Source organism: Papio anubis, chromosome 6 (genome assembly GCF_008728515.1).
Source record: "Papio anubis isolate 15944 chromosome 6, Panubis1.0, whole genome shotgun sequence".
NCBI lineage: Eukaryota > Metazoa > Chordata > Mammalia > Primates > Cercopithecidae > Papio > Papio anubis.
In genome coordinates, this window is record NC_044981.1 from 70,198,175 (window position 1) to 70,218,043 (window position 19,869).

Genomic DNA, 19,869 nt, shown 5'->3' on the forward strand with positions numbered 1-19,869 from the left:
TAGAAATTGGAAGGAGGGTTGCCGAATGATTTGTGTCCTAGAAACTGGATTTGGTAAGGGATGTTGAAAGTAGAAGTGAGATTCCTTTGAATTTTTTTTTTCTTTTTCATAAGTGACATTTCTATGACATGTCTAGTTTCTTTTCTTTTTTATTTTTTTCATCGAGGAAGGCCAAGAGACATGTCTAGTTTCTATTATGGTTATAAGCAGTGGCAATTTGCAATTATTAAGGAAGGAGAGAGGAAGAAAATTCTGGAAACTGTTTACTCTCATTTCACCTTGAGATGCCGGATTTTCTCTATTTCTATCTGCTAGCAAAGCATACTGTCACCCAAAATAGCCACTGAGTTTTCTTGTGAAAGTCAAAGCAATTGTCCCTAAACACTTCATTCGTGTTCTTAGATACAAAGGCTAACAAAAGAAGATAAGTATTTCCCCTTCTTTGAAGATAAGATGGCATGAAAACATAAAGCAAAAGAGGGCAAAAGGTTGAATATTCAAAGGTTAAGTAACTCAAAAAGAGACACAAACAGATGGATTTTTGTCACACGTACTGTTTTTTGTTGAAAATCCTGATAGTGGCAGAAATAGTCCAGGGCTAATAATCACCTGCATTGACTCTAGCCACTGCAGCTTTCTGCTGTGTAAACCTTAGTCACCTCTGCGCCTTAATCCCCTAGTATTTAAAATAGAAAATATCACCAGTTACCTCGGAGTTTTTTTAGGCCTTCCGCTAGATAATGTTTTCTTAAAAAATGCTTCAAAGCTATTTCATAGGTACTTGTGGGCTTTTCCTGGGTTTTTTTAAGGATGATGTCACAGATCCTATATCAATAAAAAACGTATTTCTGCTCATTTCGGGTTTTCTTTTTTTTTTTTTGTCAGAGTATCGCTCTGTCACCAAGGCTGGAATGCAGTGGTGTGACCTCGGCTCACTGCAACCTCCGTCTCCCAGGTTCAAGCGATTCTCCTGCCTCAGCCTCCCGAGTAGCCGAGACCACAGGCGCCCACCACCATACCCGGCTAATTTTTGTATTTTTAGTGAAGACGGGGTTTTACCATGTTGGCCAGGCTGGTCTTGAACTCCTGACCTCGGGTGATCCACCTGCCTCAGCTTCCCAAAGTGCTGGGATTATAGACGTGAGCCACGGCGCCCGGCTTGTTCATTTTGTTAATGCCAAGAGCCAACAATGGGAAGAACTGGCATCTAAGTGAAGTTTGTAACCAAACGAGGCAAAAGGGTTAGGTAGCCATTTTGAAAAGCACTTAGATAGCCGGGTGTGGTGGCAGGCACCTGTTATCCCAGCTACTGGGGAGGCTGAGGTGGGAGAATCGCTTGAACCCGGGAGGCAGAGGCTGCAGTGAGCCGAGGTCGCGCCACTGCACTCCAGCCTGGGTGACAGAACGAGACACCATCTCAAAAATAAATAAAATAAAATACACACACAAACACACACACACTCACTTAGAAAAGAAAGGAGCGAGGCCGGGCAGTGTAACTTGCTCCTTTAATCCCAGCAATTTAGGAGGCCGAAGCGGGAGAATCTCTTGAGCTCGGGAGTCCAAAACCAGCCTGAGCAACACGGAGAGAACCCCCTATTTCTACAAAAACTAGCCGGATGTGGTGGCACACCCCTGTAATCCCAGCTACTCAGGAAGCTTAGGTGGGAGGATTACTTGAGCTCTGGAATGGGAGGTTGCAGTGAGCTAAGATGGTCCCACTGCACCCAGCCCGGGCGACAGCACAAGATGCTGTCTGCGGGAAGAAAAGAAAAAAAAAAAAAAAAGAAAGGAAGGAAAATTTACAAGTATGGAAGTTTCTCTATGATTAGAAACAGGACCAAGTGAAGCCCTAGACTCTAGAATCTTAACTAACCAAGCCCACCACCTGCAACATACCTCAGTTTAGAGTCCAAGGCTCTTTGTTATTTTTGTTTAGTGAGAACAAAGAAAGGGGCAAGGTGGGGAATGAGGATGGAGAAAGAACAAAATTTGACCTCTGTAACAGCAGAGGTCAAATTAGTGAAGAAAGAAAAAACATGAGGGAAAATCAGCCTCTGTCTTCAGTGTGGGTGCGCTGTTCCCTAGCAGATCCCAGGTGCTGCTCCCCCTCCTGGAGGATGGGGCTCCTCCCCCTCCCTTCCCCAACTCTGCAACTGTCCTGGGCAAAGCAAGACAATAACTAAGCTCAGTCCTAGACACCCCCAACCCTGTAAGACATCCCTTTTCTGAGCTGCCCAGAAACCTTATATTTCAAGGTTGGAAGGATGTGGGAGCCTGTTAATACCATACTGAAATACGTATCACTTTCTGTTCACCCTTGTCCCCTCCAGTGCCATCAGTCCACCCCCACCTGCCTTCCAGAGGGTGAAGGACCTGACCGACCTGTCTTTTATGTTTCTGGATCACTAAGGCTAAGCTACTCCTTGGGGCATATTGGGTGAATTAATGTGGTTGAATGACATCAGTAGTCATTCATCACAACACCCACTGGAATGTTTAAGTTATTTTAATTGAGAAAAGCATATAGATTACTGTTGATTACAGAATCTGATTTTAGCTAGGCTTTCTTATGCATAAATGTAGCAAATAGAGAGGTTCTAAATCTTTTTGCTTTTGGTTTATCTATGTATATTGATACTGGGCAATTCAAGTTAAAATATTCCTTTCAGCTTACAACCCTGATTAAAACTTCCCATTTTCTGTTTCTCCCTGAAGTCTCACCCATTAGCCTACGTTTAGTCTCTAATGTTAAAAAGTAACCCAAAATCAAAAGAAAGATGAGAGCAAGATTGGTTGAAGTAGTTTTATAAAGGACGAATCCCTAACCAACTATAAATGCCCTGACAACTGTAAATGTGAATGTACTGCCACAGCCATTTGTGGTGGTGAGAATGCCTTAAACTATTTTCCCATTTTTCTGAAGAGTCAAGGGACTTCTGCCTTTAGGACTATTTAAAATATTTAAGCTGGGCACAGTGGCTCATACCTGTAATCCCAACACTTTGGGAGGCTGAGGGGGAGAATCACTTGAGCCCAGGAGTTCCAGACCAGCCTGGGCAACATAGTGACACTCCCATCTTTACACACACATGCACACGCACACACAGCCAGGCATGGTACACACACAACCAGGTGTGGTGGTGCATGCCTGTGATCCCTTCTACTCCAGGAATTTGAGCTGGGAGGATCCCTTGAACCCGGGAGGTCCAGGCTGCAGTGAGCCATGATCTCCCCACTGCACTCAAGCCTGGGCCACACAGCAAGACCCTGTCTCAAAAAAAAAGGTGTGGGGCTGGGAGGGATGGTTAATGTCTTCACACTTCGAACATAAACCCAGACTGGAAAACTGGAGATAGCTAAAATAATCCCCATAGCTAAAAGTGAGTGCTGCATCTGGAGTTAAAATTCATTTCCTTCTTGCCCGAGCAGGGCACAGGCGAGGCAGCTTGCCTGGGCCTCCTTTTCTTGGGTATAATTCTCTGTCTGCAAGCCGAGTGCCCTGGGCACAGCCATGGCAACAGGGCAGTGCTCAGGGTACCTTCTCCAGGGGCTGACTTACCTTCTTTCTCTGTGCTCGATGGACAATTATAGCTCTGTTTCAAGTGCAGACTGAAAAATCAACAGTTTCCAGAGTAATCGGGGAAGTTATCAAGGCCATATGGCCCGGGGTCTGAGAGCCTGGAGCGCCTGCTGGAATATCTTTTGCCTTTGCCGGATGTACTGAGCTATTCATTGTCTGGGGCAGTCTTCACTCAGGATTAGAGAGCAAAGTGGTGTGATGCTGCTGAAGTTATAAATGATTATAAGGTCATTCCCCCAATACAAAACAATATACATGTGTTCTCCTGACTTCCCTATGGCCTTTTAATAACTAAGAGGTCTGGATTCTTTAAGAGTATGGAAAGAGGTAATGACCCAAGACCGCGTTCCAACTGTGAAGATCTCTCCTGCTCTGTATTATCTGCCCTGGGAAAATGGAGATTCAGAAAACGAGTGACCAGCTCAAAGATGAAGGGACCAGCATGCTCTTTGCTCTGTGAGGATGTTAAAAATAGCAGTGGAATTATAAAGAGGTATCTCAATCCTCCAGGAGAAAGAGGCTATACATAATGCAGTGTGACTTAAACTTAAATAGCAAGACTGGACAGTGGCTCTTTCATTCCAGCAAGTGTCAGCCAGCTGCTTTGCTAATAAAGAATTCTCAGTTGGGGAGGGTGAAAAGATAGGATCAGCAAGAAAAGGAAGAAAATGGAGCAAAAAAAAAAAAAACTAGAGAAAGTTTTAATTTTTCCTATTTTCAAAAGCTACACGTAAGTAGTGAAGAAACACAAACATATCACTAGTCTCCCTACTTTCCCTCTTTTTAAGGTAGCCAGTGGTTCCTTCCACAGGGTTCTCCCTTCTCATACACATGTGGCTTTTTTGTTGTTTTTTCAGATGGAGTCTCACCCTGTTGCCCAGGCTGGAGTACAGTGGTGCAATCTTGGCTTACTGCAACCTCCGCCTCCTGGGTTCAAGCAATTCTCCTACCTCAGCCTCCTGAGTATCTGGGATTACAGGCGCCCACCACCACGCCCAGCTAATTTTTGTATTTTTAGTAGAGACAGCGTTTAACCATGTTAGCCAGGCTGGTCTCGAACTCCTGACCTCAAGTGATCCACCTGCCTTGGCCTCACAAAGTGCTGGGATTACAGGCGTGAGCCAACATGCCCAGCTACATGTTTTTTTTTTTTTTTTTAAAGTTTGCTGACTGACTTAACATTGGCAAAGGTGAAAGTAGAAAGTGGAGAAGGTAAAGAAAATTACCCATCCACAGTCGCACTCACCAGAGACAACCACTGTTAACATTTTAGTGTATCACTTTCCAGCATTTTTATACTAGAGAGAGAAAAGAGAAACCAAAGGGGAAGAAATAGGAAGGAAAATGAAAGGGGAGGGAGAAGATGGAAAACATTTACATATTCATAGCATCAGGTGTTGAAAGCATCATGCTATGTAGGAAGGCCAAGTACATTCGTCTCTCAGAGGAGCCATCTGTAACAATGGAAGGCAACAACTAAGGTGTTGTATCGACTTGCTTTTTTTTTTTTTTTTTTTGAGATGGAGTCTCCCCTCTATCACCCAGGCTGGAGTGCAATGGCGCGATCTCTGCTCACTGCAACCTCTACCTCCCGAGTTCAAGCCATTCTCCTGCCTCAGCCTCCCGAGTAGCTGGGATTATAGGCGCCTGCAACCACACCCAGCTTATTTTTTATATCTTTAGTAGAGAGGGGGTTTCACCACTTTAGCCAGGCTGGTCTCAAACTCCTGACCTCATGATCCACCCACCTCGGCCTCCCAAAGCACTGGGATTACAGGCCTGAGCCACTGCACCCAGCCATATCTACTTGCTTTTAAAATGTGATCTGTGCATGAGCCAGGGACACCGGGATTGCAGTGAGCCAAAATCATGCCGCTGCGCTCCAGCCTGGATGACAGAGTGAGACTCTGTCTCAAATAAATAAAATAAAATAAAATTTAAAAATAAAATAGATCTGTAATTTCTAACTTTTTTTTTTTTTTTTTTTTTTTTGAGATGGAGTTTCTCTCTTGTAGCTCAGGCTGAAGTGCAATGGTGTGATCTCGGCTCACCAGAACCTCCACCTCCTAGGTTCAAGCTATTCCCCTGCCTCAGCCTCCCAAGTAGCTGGGATTCCAGGTATGTGCCACCATGCCCAGCTAATTTTGTATTTTTAGTAGAGATGGGGTTTCTCCATGTTGGTCAGGCTGGTCTTAAACTCCCCACCTCGGGTGATCCACCTGCCTCGGCCTCCCAAAGTGTTGGGATTACAGGCATGAGCCACCATGCCCTGCCTGTAACTCTTTTTTTTCTTTTTGAGACGGAGTCTCACTCTTGTCGCCCAGGCTGGAGTGCAGTGGCACGATCTCGGCTCACTGCAAGCTCCGCCTCCCAGGTTCACGCCATTCTCCTGACTCAGCCTCCGGAGTAGCTGGGACTACAGGTGCCCGTGACCACTCCCGGCTAATTTTTTGTATTTTTAGTAGAGACGGGGTTTCACCGTGTTAGCCAGGACGGTCTCAATCTCCTGACCTCGTGATCCACCCGCCTTGGCTTCCCAAAGTGCTGGGATTACAGGCGTGAGCCACTGCGCCCAGCCTGCCTCTAACTCTTGTTACTGTTATTATTTACATTTCTTCTTTTTTTTTTTTTTTTTTTGAGACTGAGTCTGGCTCTGTCGCCCAGGCTGGAGTGCAGTGGCCGGATCTCAGCTCACTGCAAGCTCCGCCTCCCGGGTTCACGCCATTCTCCTGCCTCAGCCTCCCGAGTAGCTGGGACCACAGGCGCCCGCCACTTCGCCCGGCTAGTTTTTTGTATTTTTTAGTAGAGACGGGGTTTCACCGTGTTAGCCAGGATGGTCTCGATCTCCTGACCTCGTGATCCGCCCGTCTCGGCCTCCCAAAGTGCTGGGATTACAGGCTTGAGCCACCGCGCCCGGCCTTATTATTTACATTTCTAACCCTGAAATGCTTGCTTCCCCCTGATGACCTCGAGTTCAAGGCTACCAACAGAGATCCATCAAAGTGAAGTGATTGATTATGAGAGTTCTTAGCGGCAGCTGTGAGACAACAGTGAACTTGAAAAAGAGTTATTGCACTAACAGTGTAAATAAAATTGGAACTAAAACTAAAATGGATTTCCATGTGAGAACAAATATTGATGATGATGATGATTATTATTATTATTATTATTATTTTGAGACAGAGTTTCCCTCTGTTGCCCAGGCTGGAGTGCAGTGAGTAGCACAATCTTGGCTCACTTCAACCTCTGCCTCCTGGATCCAAGCAAGCACATCTGGTTAATTTTTGAATTTTTAGTAGAGACAGGGTTTCACCATGTTGGCCGGGCTGGTCTCAAACTCCTGACCTCAAGTGATCCAGACACCTCAGCCTCCTAAAGTGCTGGAATTACAGGTATCAGTCACCATGCCCAGCCTATTATTTCTTTTTAATACAATTTTTTTTTCCTTTTGAGACCAAGTCTCACTCTGTCACTCAGGCTAGAATGCAGTAGCGCAATCTTGGCTCACTGCAACCTCCGCCTCCCAAGTTCAAGTGATTCTCCTCCCTCAGCCTCCCTAGTAGCTGGGACTTCCTAATAGCAGGTGCCTCCCTAGTAGCAGGCACCTGTCACCACGACCAGCTAATTTTTGTGGTTTTTTAGTGGAGTCTGGGTTTCACCATATTGAGCAGGCTGGTCTCGAACTCCTGACCTCCAGGGATCCTCCTGTTTCAGCTTCCCAAAGTGCTGCGATTACAGGCGTGAGTCACCATGCCCAGCCACAAATACTGATTATTTAAGTTTACATATAGGATAGTTAGCTTCTTAGGGTAACTTCCCTGTGCTTTTACTTCCCATTCTAACAGTAAAAGACTGTTAGGATTTCGTTTTCTTGGGGCTTCCAAAAAACATTGCTTGGGAAGGGAGGTGCATCCCTCCAACACTCCCGCTTTCCCTACCCTGCCCCTCCAGACTCCGCCACTCCTTAATCCCATCAAGGAAGTGATAAGATTTTTTCTTCAACTATTTTCTCTAATTATTTTGGAATAATTTAGATTTACAGAAAAATTGCAAAGACAGTTCAGAGAGTTCCCATTAAACACTCACACAGGATAAGATTTATGTTTAGAAATAATCCTAAGGACTTTGTTATGTGTAACTGTCAATCACAGCATCCTAACATAATCTTGATTAATTGGTTGTTTTCCTGATCATGCTAGGCAAGATTCCTCCTTACTTTATTTGTGTCTATGTTATCATTTCCTAACCTCACTGAATCTCTGGACAAAGCTCTTTAGGGGATGATAATGCTCTCTCCACCTTCCATTTGAAGTCCTAGGAATTCTGGCATATTTTGGCATAGGCCTACATGTTGAATACCCTGGTGGCAGCCTGGCCTTTACCTATTGATGACATTATCAGTGCTGACCAACAGGAACTTTACTTAAATGAGCTACCACTTTTGAAAATCGAAGTAGGAGACATTCTGGTTTCTTCCTAGTCTTCCAGAAACAAACCTCGGAGGACTGGCTGACTTGGTCTTCTGGGGACTGACTTAAATGATCTCTGCAAACATGATAGGCACCAAATCACAGTTATATCTACCTTCTTTGATAGATTCTAGCACTGTAGCTTTACTTTTAAAATAACTTCAGATTTAAATGCAAATTTTTAAAAATTTAAGTTAAATTTAGATTAAATATTTTAAATTTTAGTTTAAATGTTTTTTCTTTATAGCATTTACCCCATGCAAAACATATTCTTATGAATGAATTGTCTGGTATGAGCTTCTTACATCAGCATGACCTTTTTGCCTAAGCACATTATTCTTGTTACACTGATTTTAACAACAGCTATTGGCCGGGCGCGGTGGCTCAAGCCTGTAATCCCAGCACTTTGGGAGGCCGAGGCGGGTGGATCACGAGGTCAGGAGATCGAGACCATCCTGGCTAACATGGTGAAACCCCGTCTCTACTAAAAATACAAAAAACTAGCCGGGCGTGGTGGCGGGCGCCTGTAGTCCCAGCTACTCGGAGGCTGAGGCGGGAGAATGGCGTGAGCCCGGGAGGTGGAGCTTGCAGTGAGCCGAGATCGCGCCACTGCACTCCAGCCGGGGCGACAGAGCGAGACTCCGTCTAAAAAAAAAAAAAAAAAAACAGCTATTATTATAAGTTAGGAAGAAAATAAGTTGTTTTCCCCATGCTAACTCTTTATTTATTTATTTATTACTATTATTATTATTTTGAGACGGAGTCTCGCTCTGCTGCCCAGGCTGGAGTGCAGTGGCCAGATCTCAGCTCACTGCAAGCTCCTCCTCCCAGGTTTACGCCATTCTCCTGCCTCAGCCTCCCGAGTGGGACCACAGTCGCCGGCCACCTCGCCCGGCTAGTTTTTTGTATTTTTTAGTAGAGGCAGGGTTTCACCGTGTTAGCCAGGATGGTCTCAATCTCCTGACCTCGTGATCCACCCGTCTCGGCCTCCCAAAGTGCTTGGATTACAGGTTTGAGCCACCGCACCCGGCCTAACTCTTTATTTTTTAAATGGAGGAGAGTGGACTAGATAATCTGAGAGGTAGAGGAGGAAAAGAATTTGCTTTGGAGGCCAGGCATGGTGGCTCATGCCTGTAGTTCCAGCACTTTGGAAGGCTGAGATGGGAGAATCTCTTGAGGCCAGGAGTTTAAGACAAGCCTGGTCAATATAGCAAGACCCCATCTGTCTCTTTTTTTTTAATTTATTTTAAAAAAAAAAGGAATTTGCTTTGGAGCCAGGCAGTCACTTGTGGGTTGCTACCTTAAGCAAGTTTCTTAATTTCTCAAAGCCTCTGTTTTCTTATCTGTGAAATGGTTATAATACCTATCTCATTGAATAGTTGTAAGGACTAAATAATTTATAATACAGTGACTTGCAGCAAATGGGAGTTGTCTACTTAATTAATAAATGCATTATAGTTTCATGTACATTTATCTTGTCTTTCCCACTGAAATGAAAGCTCCTCAAAGATAGTGTAGCTCTTTTTTTTTTTTTGAAACAGAGTCTCGCCCTGTCACCCTATCTGGTGTGCAATGGTGGGATCTTGGCTCACTGGAACCTCCACCTCCTGGTTCAAGCGATTCTCCTACCTCAGCCTCCCAAGTAGCTAGGATTACAGGTGCCTGCCACCACGCCCGGCTAATTTTTTTGTATTTTTAGTAGAGATGGGGTTTCACCATGTTGGCCAGGCTGGTCTCTAATTCCTGACCTCAGATGATCCATCCACCTTGGCCTCCCAAAGTGCTAGGATTACAGGTGTGAACCACCGAACCCAGCCAGTGTGGTTATTTTGTAGCCCCTGGGAACTCAGGACAGCACTGAACAGGGAGTAAATTCCAAGTGGATATATTATTGCACTGCTGTTTTTTCAAGTTAACAACTGGTTTGAATTTTAATGAATGTTACCCCTGAGCTAATACTGACTAGCCAAAACTCTCACAGTTGCAACATGGCCACACATATTGAGTAATGTTTTAGCTTTAAAAAAGTAAATACATAATAAAAACCCTAGCTATTTCATTAGGTCCTTACAAAACTACTTTTCATGGACTGGAATAGTTTAACACTGATGAAGGCCTAAGTTAAGTTACTGAGAGGGACAAACTATGAATGGATTTGGGAAGTACAGAGAATGAGATAATGCCTCACATGTGACCAGCAGGGTGAGTAACTTCAAAAAGAGCTTTGGAAAAGAATAATTAACAAGGCTGTTAATTAAGTTACAGTTTGTATTCTATCTTTTTTTTTTTTTCTTTTTTGAGACGGAGTCTCATTCTGTCACCCAGGCTGGAGTGCAGTGGCGCAATCTTGGCTCACCGCAAACTCCGCCTCCTGGGTTCACTTCATTCTCCTGCCTCAGCCTCCCCAGTAGCGGGGATTACAGGCGCCTGCCACCATGCCCAGCTTTTTTTTTGTATTTTTAGTAGAGACAGGGTTTCACCATGTTAGCCAGGAGGGTCTCAATCTCCTGACCTCGTGATCCGCCCTCCTCGGCCTCCCAAAGTGCTGGGATTACGGGTGTGAGCCACTGCGCCCGGCCAGTTCTATCTTAAAAAATAATAACTTGTTAGCATAAGATCTTTTTTTTTTTTATCAGTACTTTCACTGTTCGGATATGAGTAGGACTTGACACTCTACGCAATGTTGAAGTGTTCACAACTTGTGAAATTCAGGGGGCCTAAATAAGCTATAAAGACCTCTATAAAAACAAACATATTAATAAAGAGCAGAAGGGCTGGGCTCGGTAGCTCACGCCTGTAATCCCAGCACTCTGGGAGAACAAGGCGTGTGGAGCACTTGATGTGAAGAGTTTGAGACCAGCCTGGCCAACATGCTGAAACCCCATCTCTACTAAAAATACAAAATTAGCCAGATGTCGTGGCATGCCCCTATAATCCCAGCTACTTCAGGAGGCCGAGGCATGAGAATCGGTTGAACCTGAGAGGCGGAGGTTGCTGTGAGCCGGGATAGCGCCACCACACTCCAGCCTGGGTGATAGAGTGAGCATCTGTCTCAAAAAAAAAAAAAAAAAAAATTCAAATATTTAAAAACTCTCTGGTAGAGGAGCATCTACCAGTGACTATGGGGAGTGGGAAGGGAGAGATTTTTTTGTTTTGTTATATTTTTAATTTCCATGCCACCTTGTCTAAGAGAGAGCTGTTAGTTAATGGGTATAAAGTTTTTGTCAGGGATGATAAAAAAAATTTTAGGTATAGATAGTGATAATTACACAACATTGTGGATATAGTTTAGCCAATGAATTGTATACTTGTGCGTGGTTCAAATGATGGACATTATGTTATGTATCTTATCGAGATAAACCTTGCCACCTCCCAGGAGAAAAAAGTTATCAGGCTGGGCGTGGTAGCTCACACCTGTAATCCCATCACTCTGGGAGGCAGGCAGATCACTTGAGGTCAGGCGTTCAAGACCAGCCTGGCCAACATGGTGAAACCCCCCCCCCTCTATTGCAAATACAAAAATATTAGCTACTCGGGAGGCTCAGGCAGGATAATCACTTGAACCCATAAGGCAGAGGTTGCAGTGAGCCGAGATAATGCCACTGCCCTCCAGCCTGGGTGACAGAGCAAGACTTTGTCTCAAAAAGAAAAAAAAGTTATCTTTGGGTTGATGACTTTCTACAAGGAATGTACCTGCCCCTGCACTTTGTTTATAGTACAGAAGGAAGAAAAAATATTTTACCTCTTCAAGCTCAATCTTTAGGGTTATTTTTATTCCATCTTGAAAATCAATTTCTCTTCAATTCTCGAACTCAATTTTCACAACCACAAACCACAAAACAAAACAATCAATATTAGGACAAAAACACACAACAAAACCAAAAAAAAAAAAAAAAGAACCCCACAATACATCAGGAACTAGGAGAAATGGAGTAGTGGTGAGAGGAATATGAATGCTATTTTCCTCTTTCTACAGGATTCTAAGAATTTCTTTTCCATCACTTTTATATTTTTATTTTTATTTTTATTTTTGAGGCGGAGTCTCGCTCTGTCACACAGGCTGGAGTGCAGTGGCCAGATCTCAGCTCACTGCAAGCTCCGCCTCCTGAGTTTACGCCATTCTCCTGCCTCAGCCTCCGGAGTAGCTGGGACTACAGGCGCCCGCCACCTCGCCCGGCTAGTTTTTTGTATTTCTTAGTAGAGACGGGGTTTCACAGTGTTAGCCAGGATGGTCTCGATCTCCTGACCTCGTGATCCGCCCGTCTCGGCCTCCCAAAGTGCTGGGATTACAGGCTTGAGCCACCGCGCCCGGCTCTTTTCCATCACTTTTGATTCAAAAGAGGCTGTTTCAGCTTTCAGGTCCGAAAACTGGTAATGTGATTTCAAACGATATTGGGTTTTTTTTTGTTTTTTTGAGATGGGGCTCTCACTCTGTCACCCAAGCTGGAGTGCAGTGGCATGATCTTGGTTCACTGCAACTTCCGCCTCCTGGGCTCAAGCAATCCTCCCACCTCAGCTTCCTGAGTAGCTGGTACTACAGGTGTGTGTCACCACATCCGGCTAATTTTTTTGGGTATTTTTAGTAGAGCACGGGGTTTTCCCATGTTGCCCAGGCTGGTTTCGAGCTCTTGAGCTCAAGTAATCCCCCCACCTTGGCCCTTCAAAGTGCTAGGATTACAGACATGAGCCACCGCACCAGGCCACATGTAGTCATCATATGTCATTAAAACATAACTGGAGGCCCAGTGAGTTCAATTAAATTTTGTGCATATGTGTGGACAGTATGCTTTTATGCACATATAAACACATGGTAACTTAATGACCTGAAGGACTTCTAGAAAAGAATTTTATTTATTTATTTATTTGAGACAGAGTCTTGCTCAGTCACCCAGGCTGGAGTGCAATGGCGCGATTTTGACTCACTGCAACCTCTGCCTCCCAGGCTCAAGCAATTCTCCTGCTTCAGCCTCCCAAGCAGCTGGGATTACAGGCATCCACCACCACGCCTAGCTAATTTTTGTAGTTTTAGTAGAGATGGGGTTTCACCATGTTGGCCAGACTGATCTTGAACTCCTGACCCCATGATCCACACACCTCGGCCTCCCAAAGTGCTGGAACTACAGGCGTGAGCCACCTCTCCTAGCCAAGAATTTGTTTCGCTCTGCTGCCCAGGCTGGAGTGCAGTGGCCGGATCTCAGCTCACTGCAAGCTCCGCCTCGTGGGTTTACGCCATTCTCCTGCCTCAGCCTCCCGAGTAGCTGGGACTTGTAGTCCCACCACGTCGCCCGGCTAGTTTTTTGTATTTTTTTAGTAGAGACGGGGTTTCACCGTGTTAGCCAGGATGGTCTCCATCTCCCGACCTCGTGATCCGCCCGTCTCGGCCTCCCAAAGTGCTGGGATTACAGGCTTGAGCCACCGCGCCCGGCCCAAGAATTTGGCAGCTCTGCTGCCCAGGCTGGAGTGCAGTGGCCGGATCTCAGCTCACTGCAAGCTCCGCCTCCTGGGTTTACGCCATTCTCCTGCCTCAGCCTCCCGAGTAGCTGGGACTTGTAGTCCCGCCACGTCGCCCGGCTAGTTTTTTGTATTTTTTTAGTAGAGACGGGGTTTCACCGTGTTAGCCAGGATGGTCTCGATCTCCCGACCTCGTGATCCGCCCGTCTCGGCCTCCCAAAGTGCTGGGATTACAGGCTTGAGCCACCGCGCCCGGCCCAAGAATTTGGTATTTTAACAGTATCCTGCCAAAGGAAATAAAATGATTTGGGAAGAGAGATGAGTAGTCGAGACACTTTCGTCTTTAAAAAATAAACTTACTGAGGTAAAATTTACATATCATGAAATGCACTCATTTTTTTTTTTTTCTTGAGACAATGTCTTGCTCTGTTGCCCAGGCTGGAGTGCAGTGGTGCAATCACAGCTCACTGCAGTGTCGACATCCCAGGCGCAAGTGATCCTCCCACCTCAGCCTCCCAAGTAGATGGGACTACAGTGTGCCACCACACCCAGCTAATTTTTTTTTTCTTGCAGGGGTGATGTATCACTATATTGCCCTATGCTAAACAAGTCTTTTCCCTTGACCCCCTCAGAGTGTTGGGATTACAGGTGTGAACCATTGAGCCTGGCCTTCATTGATTGATTGATTTTTTTTTTTTTAACTCCTAGCTGGGCACGGTGGCTCACACCTGTAATCCCAGCACTCTGGAGGCCAAGATGGGTGGATCACCTGAGGTCAGGAGTTCGAGACCAGCCTGGCCAACATGATGAAACCCCGTCTCTACTAAAAATACAAAAATTAGCCTGGTGTGGTGGCTTGCACCTGTAATCCTACCTACTTGGGAGGCTGAGGCAGGAGAATCGCTTGAACCTGGGAGGCAGAGACTGCAGTGGGCCAAGATCACACCATTGCACTCTAGCCTGGGCAAAAACAGCAAAACTCCATCTTGAGGAAAAAAAAAAAAAGACTCCTGACCAGCAAGAATAGGGATTTTGTTGTAGTCCTAATGTAGTCCTAATGAAACAAGAATAGGGATTTTGTTGAAAAGAGGTGTAGAGGTGGAGAAGGAGATGTAAGAATGTCTGCAAATTGACTCTGGAGGCTGAGGCAGGAGGACTGTTTGAGCCCAGGAGTTCAAGACCAGCCTGGGCAACACAGCAAGACCCCATCTCTACAAAAAAAAAAAAAAGAAATAAAAAGAAAAAGAAAATAAGTCAGGTTGAGTGGTATGCATCTGTAGTCCCAGCTTCTCAGGAGGCTGAGATGGGAGGATCTCTTGAGCCTAGGAGGTCAAAGCTGCACAGATGGATGATCATGCCACTGCCCTCTAGCCTGGGCAACAGAGAGAGACCTTGTCTCAAAAAAAAAAAAAGGAGAAGAAGAAGAAGAAAGAAGAGGAGGAGGAAGGAGGAAGGAGAAGGGAGAAGAAGAGGAAGAAGAGAAAAATTAGCCAGGCATGGTGGTGTGCACCTGTAGTCTCGGCCACTTGGGAGGCTGAGGTAGGAGGCTCACTTCAGCCCAGGAGGCAGAGGTTGCAGTGAGCCAAGATTACACCACTACACTCCAACCTGGGTGACAGAATGAGACCCTGTCTCAAACAAACAAACAAAAATGACGAAGAAGATGAGAGAAGACGAGGAAAAAGAAAGAAGGAGGAGGAGGAGAAAGAAGAAAGGGGAAAGCCAGGTATGGTGGTGCATGCCTGTAGTCCCACCTTCTTGGGAAGCTGAGGCAGGAGTACTGCTTGAGCCCAGGAGTTTGAGAGCAGCCTAGTCAACACGGCAAGACCCTGTCCAAGAAGAAAAGAAAACCCTCTGTAATAGGCAGACCTGACTCTAAACATAGCTACTTATATAACTAATTATGGAATGTCTGGTGTAAAAGAAGCCCAGGATTAATGAGAACGGTGCAAACATTTGCCTATTCTCCTTGCAGCTCTATTTTCTCCAGTCTTGGGACAATCATTCCTGTTGATTGTCTTCTAGCTTTCTAACATTAAGGCAGTCTTCTGTAATAAAACTACTGTTTTTTTTTGTTTTTTTGAGTTTTTTTTGAGACGGAGTCTCACTCTGTAGCCCAGGCTGGAGTGCAGTGGCGCTATTCTCAACTCACTGCAAACTCCGCCTCCCGGGTTCACGCCATTCTCCTGCCTCAGCCTCCTAAGTAGCTGGGACTACAGGCACCCCCCACCACGCTCGCCTAATTTTTTTGTAATTTTAGTAGAGACAGGGTTTCACTGTATTAGCCAGGTTGGTCTCAATCTCCTGACCTCGTGATCCGCCCACCTCAGCCTCCCAAAGTGCTGGGATTACAGGTGTGAGCCACCGCGCCCGGCCCAAAACTAGTGTTTTGATTTGTGAAGTGTCAAGTGTTTTTATTTGCTCTCACATGAATCTTTTTTTTTCTTTCTTTTCTTGAGATGGAGTCTCACTCTGTTGTCCAGGCTGGTGTGCAATTGCACAATCTCAACTCACTGCAAACTCCACCTCCCAGGTTCAAGCGATTCTTCTGCCTCAGCTTCCCAAGTAGCTGAGATTACAGGTGTGCACCACCACATTTGGCTAAATTTTGTATTTCTAGTAGAGACTAAAACATAGTTTCACCATGTTGACCAAGCTAGTCTCGAACTCCTGACCTCATGATCTGCCCACCTCGGCCTCCCGAAGTGCTGGGATTACAGGTGTCGGCCACCATGCCCAGCCTCTCACACAAATCTTCAAACAATACACAGGGTCACTTATAAATCCTAAAAAAGACAACATAGGAATAACCATAACCCAGAACAAAGCAATCACTCTTATGTTGAGATCAGTTGTTTCAATGCAGACATTTGCATTTCAATACTCTGGGCTTTAGACAGTATTACAAGGCTGTCTTGATTTCCTACCAACCAGCTGTGCATTCTGATTAAAAACTTTCCCCCTTAACTTCTTTGATTTTATTTTTTTAAATTTTTTGGGTTTTTTTTTCAGACAGGATCTCACTATGTTGCCCAGGCTGGTCTTGAACTCTTGGGCTCAAGTGATCTGCTTGCCTCGGCCTCCTAAAGTGCTAGGATTACAGGCTTGAGAGTCACCATGCCTAGCCTCTCCTTAACTTCTAATCGAGCATTATAAAATAAAAGCTCTGTGACTTTATTAAGAGTTTTAACCTTAAGACATCCTTTTTTTTTTTTTTTTAAACAAAATAAGGCAAAAGATTGACAAAAGTAGAAATTAGTGACTGTACTTCATAGTGTTTTACAATCTCTAATACTGTCCTTTGGAAACTCTTGAGTGATATGACCACAATATTATACCCTCTTTTTTCTCTTTTGCCCAAACAGTCCTACTGTAGTTACTCCCTACTCTTGAACTCATTTGTTATTTTCAGCTTGATATTGTACCTTTTCTACATTAATAGTTGGATATTTTGGTTATTTAATTTTAATTTTATTTTATTTTGAGACAGGGTCTCACTCTGTCACCCAGACTGGAGTGCACTGGCACAATCATGGCTTACTGCAACCTCTGCCCTGAGAGCTTAAGTGATCCTCCCATCTCAGCCTCCAAAGTAGCTGGAACCACAAGTACTCCCCACCACGCCTAGCTATTTTTTTTTTTTTTTTTTTTTTTTTTTTGTAAAGATGGGGTTTTGCCATGTGCCTGACCTGGTTAATTATTTTCTGATTCAGTAATCTGTTTACTTCTAAAAGGAGTCCCATACTGTTAACCTCAGAAATTCAAATGTATGCTTAGTAACTGCAAGAAATAATTTTATTTTATTTTTTGAGACAAGCTCTCTGTCACCCAGGCTGGAGTGCAGTGCGATCACAGCTCACTGCAGCCTCAACCTCCAGGACTCAAGCAATTCTCCTGCCTCAGCCTCCCAAGTAGCTGGGACCACAGGTGTGACACCACGCCCAGCTAATTTATTTTTATATTTTGTAGAGACAGGGTCTCCCTCTGTTGCCCAGGCTGATCTTGAACTCCTGAGCTCAAGCAATCCTCTCGCTATGGCCTCCCAAAGTGTTATAATTACAGGCGTGAGCCACCATGCCCAGTCAAGAAACAATTTAAGGGCCAGGCGCGGTGGCTCAAGCCTGTAATCTCAGCACTTTGGGAGGCCGAGACGGGCGAATCACGAGGTCAGGAGATCGAGACCATCCTGGCTAAAATGGTGAAACCCCGTCTCTACTAAAAAATACAAAAAACTAGCCGGGCGAGGCAGCAGGCGCCTGTAGTCCCAGCTACTCGGGAGGCTGAGGCAGGAGAATGGCGTGAACCCCGGAGGCGGAGCTTGCAGTGAGCTGATCCAGCCACTGCACTCCAGCCTGGGTGACAGAGCCAGACTCTGTCTCAAAAAAAAAAAAAAAAAAAAAAGAAACAATTTAAGAATACTTAATGGCCGGGCGCGGTGGTTCACACCTGTAATCCTAGCACTTTGGGAGGCCAAGGTGGGTGGATCACCTGAGGCCAGGAGTTCAAGACCAGTCTGGCCAACATGGTGAAACCCTGTCTCTACTAAAAATAGAAAAATTAGCCGGGCATGATGGTGGGTGCCTGCAATCCCAGCTACTCAACAGGCTGAGGCATGAGAATCGCTTGAATCCGGGAGGCAGAGGTTGCAGTGAGCTGAGATCCTGCCATTGCACTACAGCCTAGGTGACAGAGTGAGACTCCGCTTCCAGGAAAAAAAAAAAAAAAAAAAAAAAAAAGCTAAATGTGCAAAGACTTTTTGTTTGTTTCCATTATCCATCCCTGAAATCTAACAGACAATTAAATAGGCTGAAACAACATAATCAAAGATAATCAAGTTGCCTAGAAAATGTAACTAAAAGAATTAAAGGTCAGGCGCGGTGGCTCACGCCTCTAATCCCAGCACTTTGGGAGGCCGAGGAGGGCAGATCATGAGGTCAGAAGATCAAGACCAGCCTGGCTATCATGGTGAAACCCCATCTCTACCAAAAATACAATAAAAATTAGTCGGGCGTGGGGGCACGCTCCTGTAGTTCCAGCTACTCCGGAGGCTGAGGCAGGAGAATCGCTTTAACCCGGGAGGTGGAGGTGGCAGTGAGCCAAGATCTCGTCACTGCACTCCAGCCTGGGTGACACAGCGACACTCCTTCTCAAAAAAATTAAATTAAATTAAAATAGAAAAGATTTTAGCCAGGCGCGGTGGCTCACGCCTGTAATTTCAGCACTTTAAGAGGCCGAGGCGGGCGGATCACGAGGTCAGGAGATTGAGACCATCCTGGCTAATACGGTGGAACCCTGTCTCTACTAAAAAAAAATACAAAAAATTAGCTGGGCGTGGTGGCGGGCGCCAGTAGTCCCAGCCACTCAGGAGGCTGAGGCAGGAGAATGGCGCAAACTCGGGAGGCGGAGCTTGCAGTGAGCTGAGATCCGGCCACTGCACTCCAGCCTGGGCGACAGAGTGAGACTCCATCTCAAAAAAAAAAAAAAAAACAAGATTTAAACAAAGAATTAAATATTATTTAAACTGGCGGATTAAGTTTCAAACATATCCATCTTTATATGAAATAGAAAGTGATCCTTATTAGAGGAAAATCCATTTTTTCCTCCATAGATACAAGGTCTTGCTATGTTGCCCAGGGTGGTCTCAAACTCCTGGGCTCAAGCAGTCCTCTTGCCTCCGCCTCCCAAGGTGCTGCGATTACAGGCCTGAGCCACCCCACCTGGCTGAGCAAAATCCTTTATTTTATTTTATTTTATTTTGAAATGGAGCCTCACTCTGTCACCCAGGCTGGAGTGCAGTGGTGCCATCTTGGCTCACTGCAACCTCCGCCTCCTGGGTTCAAGGGATTCTCTGCCTCAGCAGAGATGTCTGAAGAGATGACCTGACTGAAGAGGAAAAGTACTTCCTCTTCCTTTCTGTATCTGGTCAATTTTTCTTCAACATTTGCGCTGGATTTACCATTTAACTGGTTTTTCAAGGCTTAAATTTATTCCCAAGTATTTATTAGCCCTAATCAGTGTTGGAGATTGTAAACCTGGACTTGGAGTCCCATGATAAAGCCTCAAACTGTGTACCTAGCTTTATTTTTTCTAGAGCAGGGTTTCTCAGCCTCGGCACTGTTGACTTTTGGGGCTGGATAGTGTCTTGTTGTAGGGGGCTGTTGTGCGCACTGTAAGACGTTTAGCAGCATCATTAGCTGCCACTAATTAGATGCCAGTAGGATCCCAAAGTCATGACAATAAGAAATGTTCAGGCCGGGCATGGTGGCTCACACCTGTAATCCCAGCACTTTGGGAGGCCAAGGTAGGCAGATCACCTGAGGTCAGGAATTCAAGACCAGCCTGGCCAACATGGTGAAACCCTCTCTC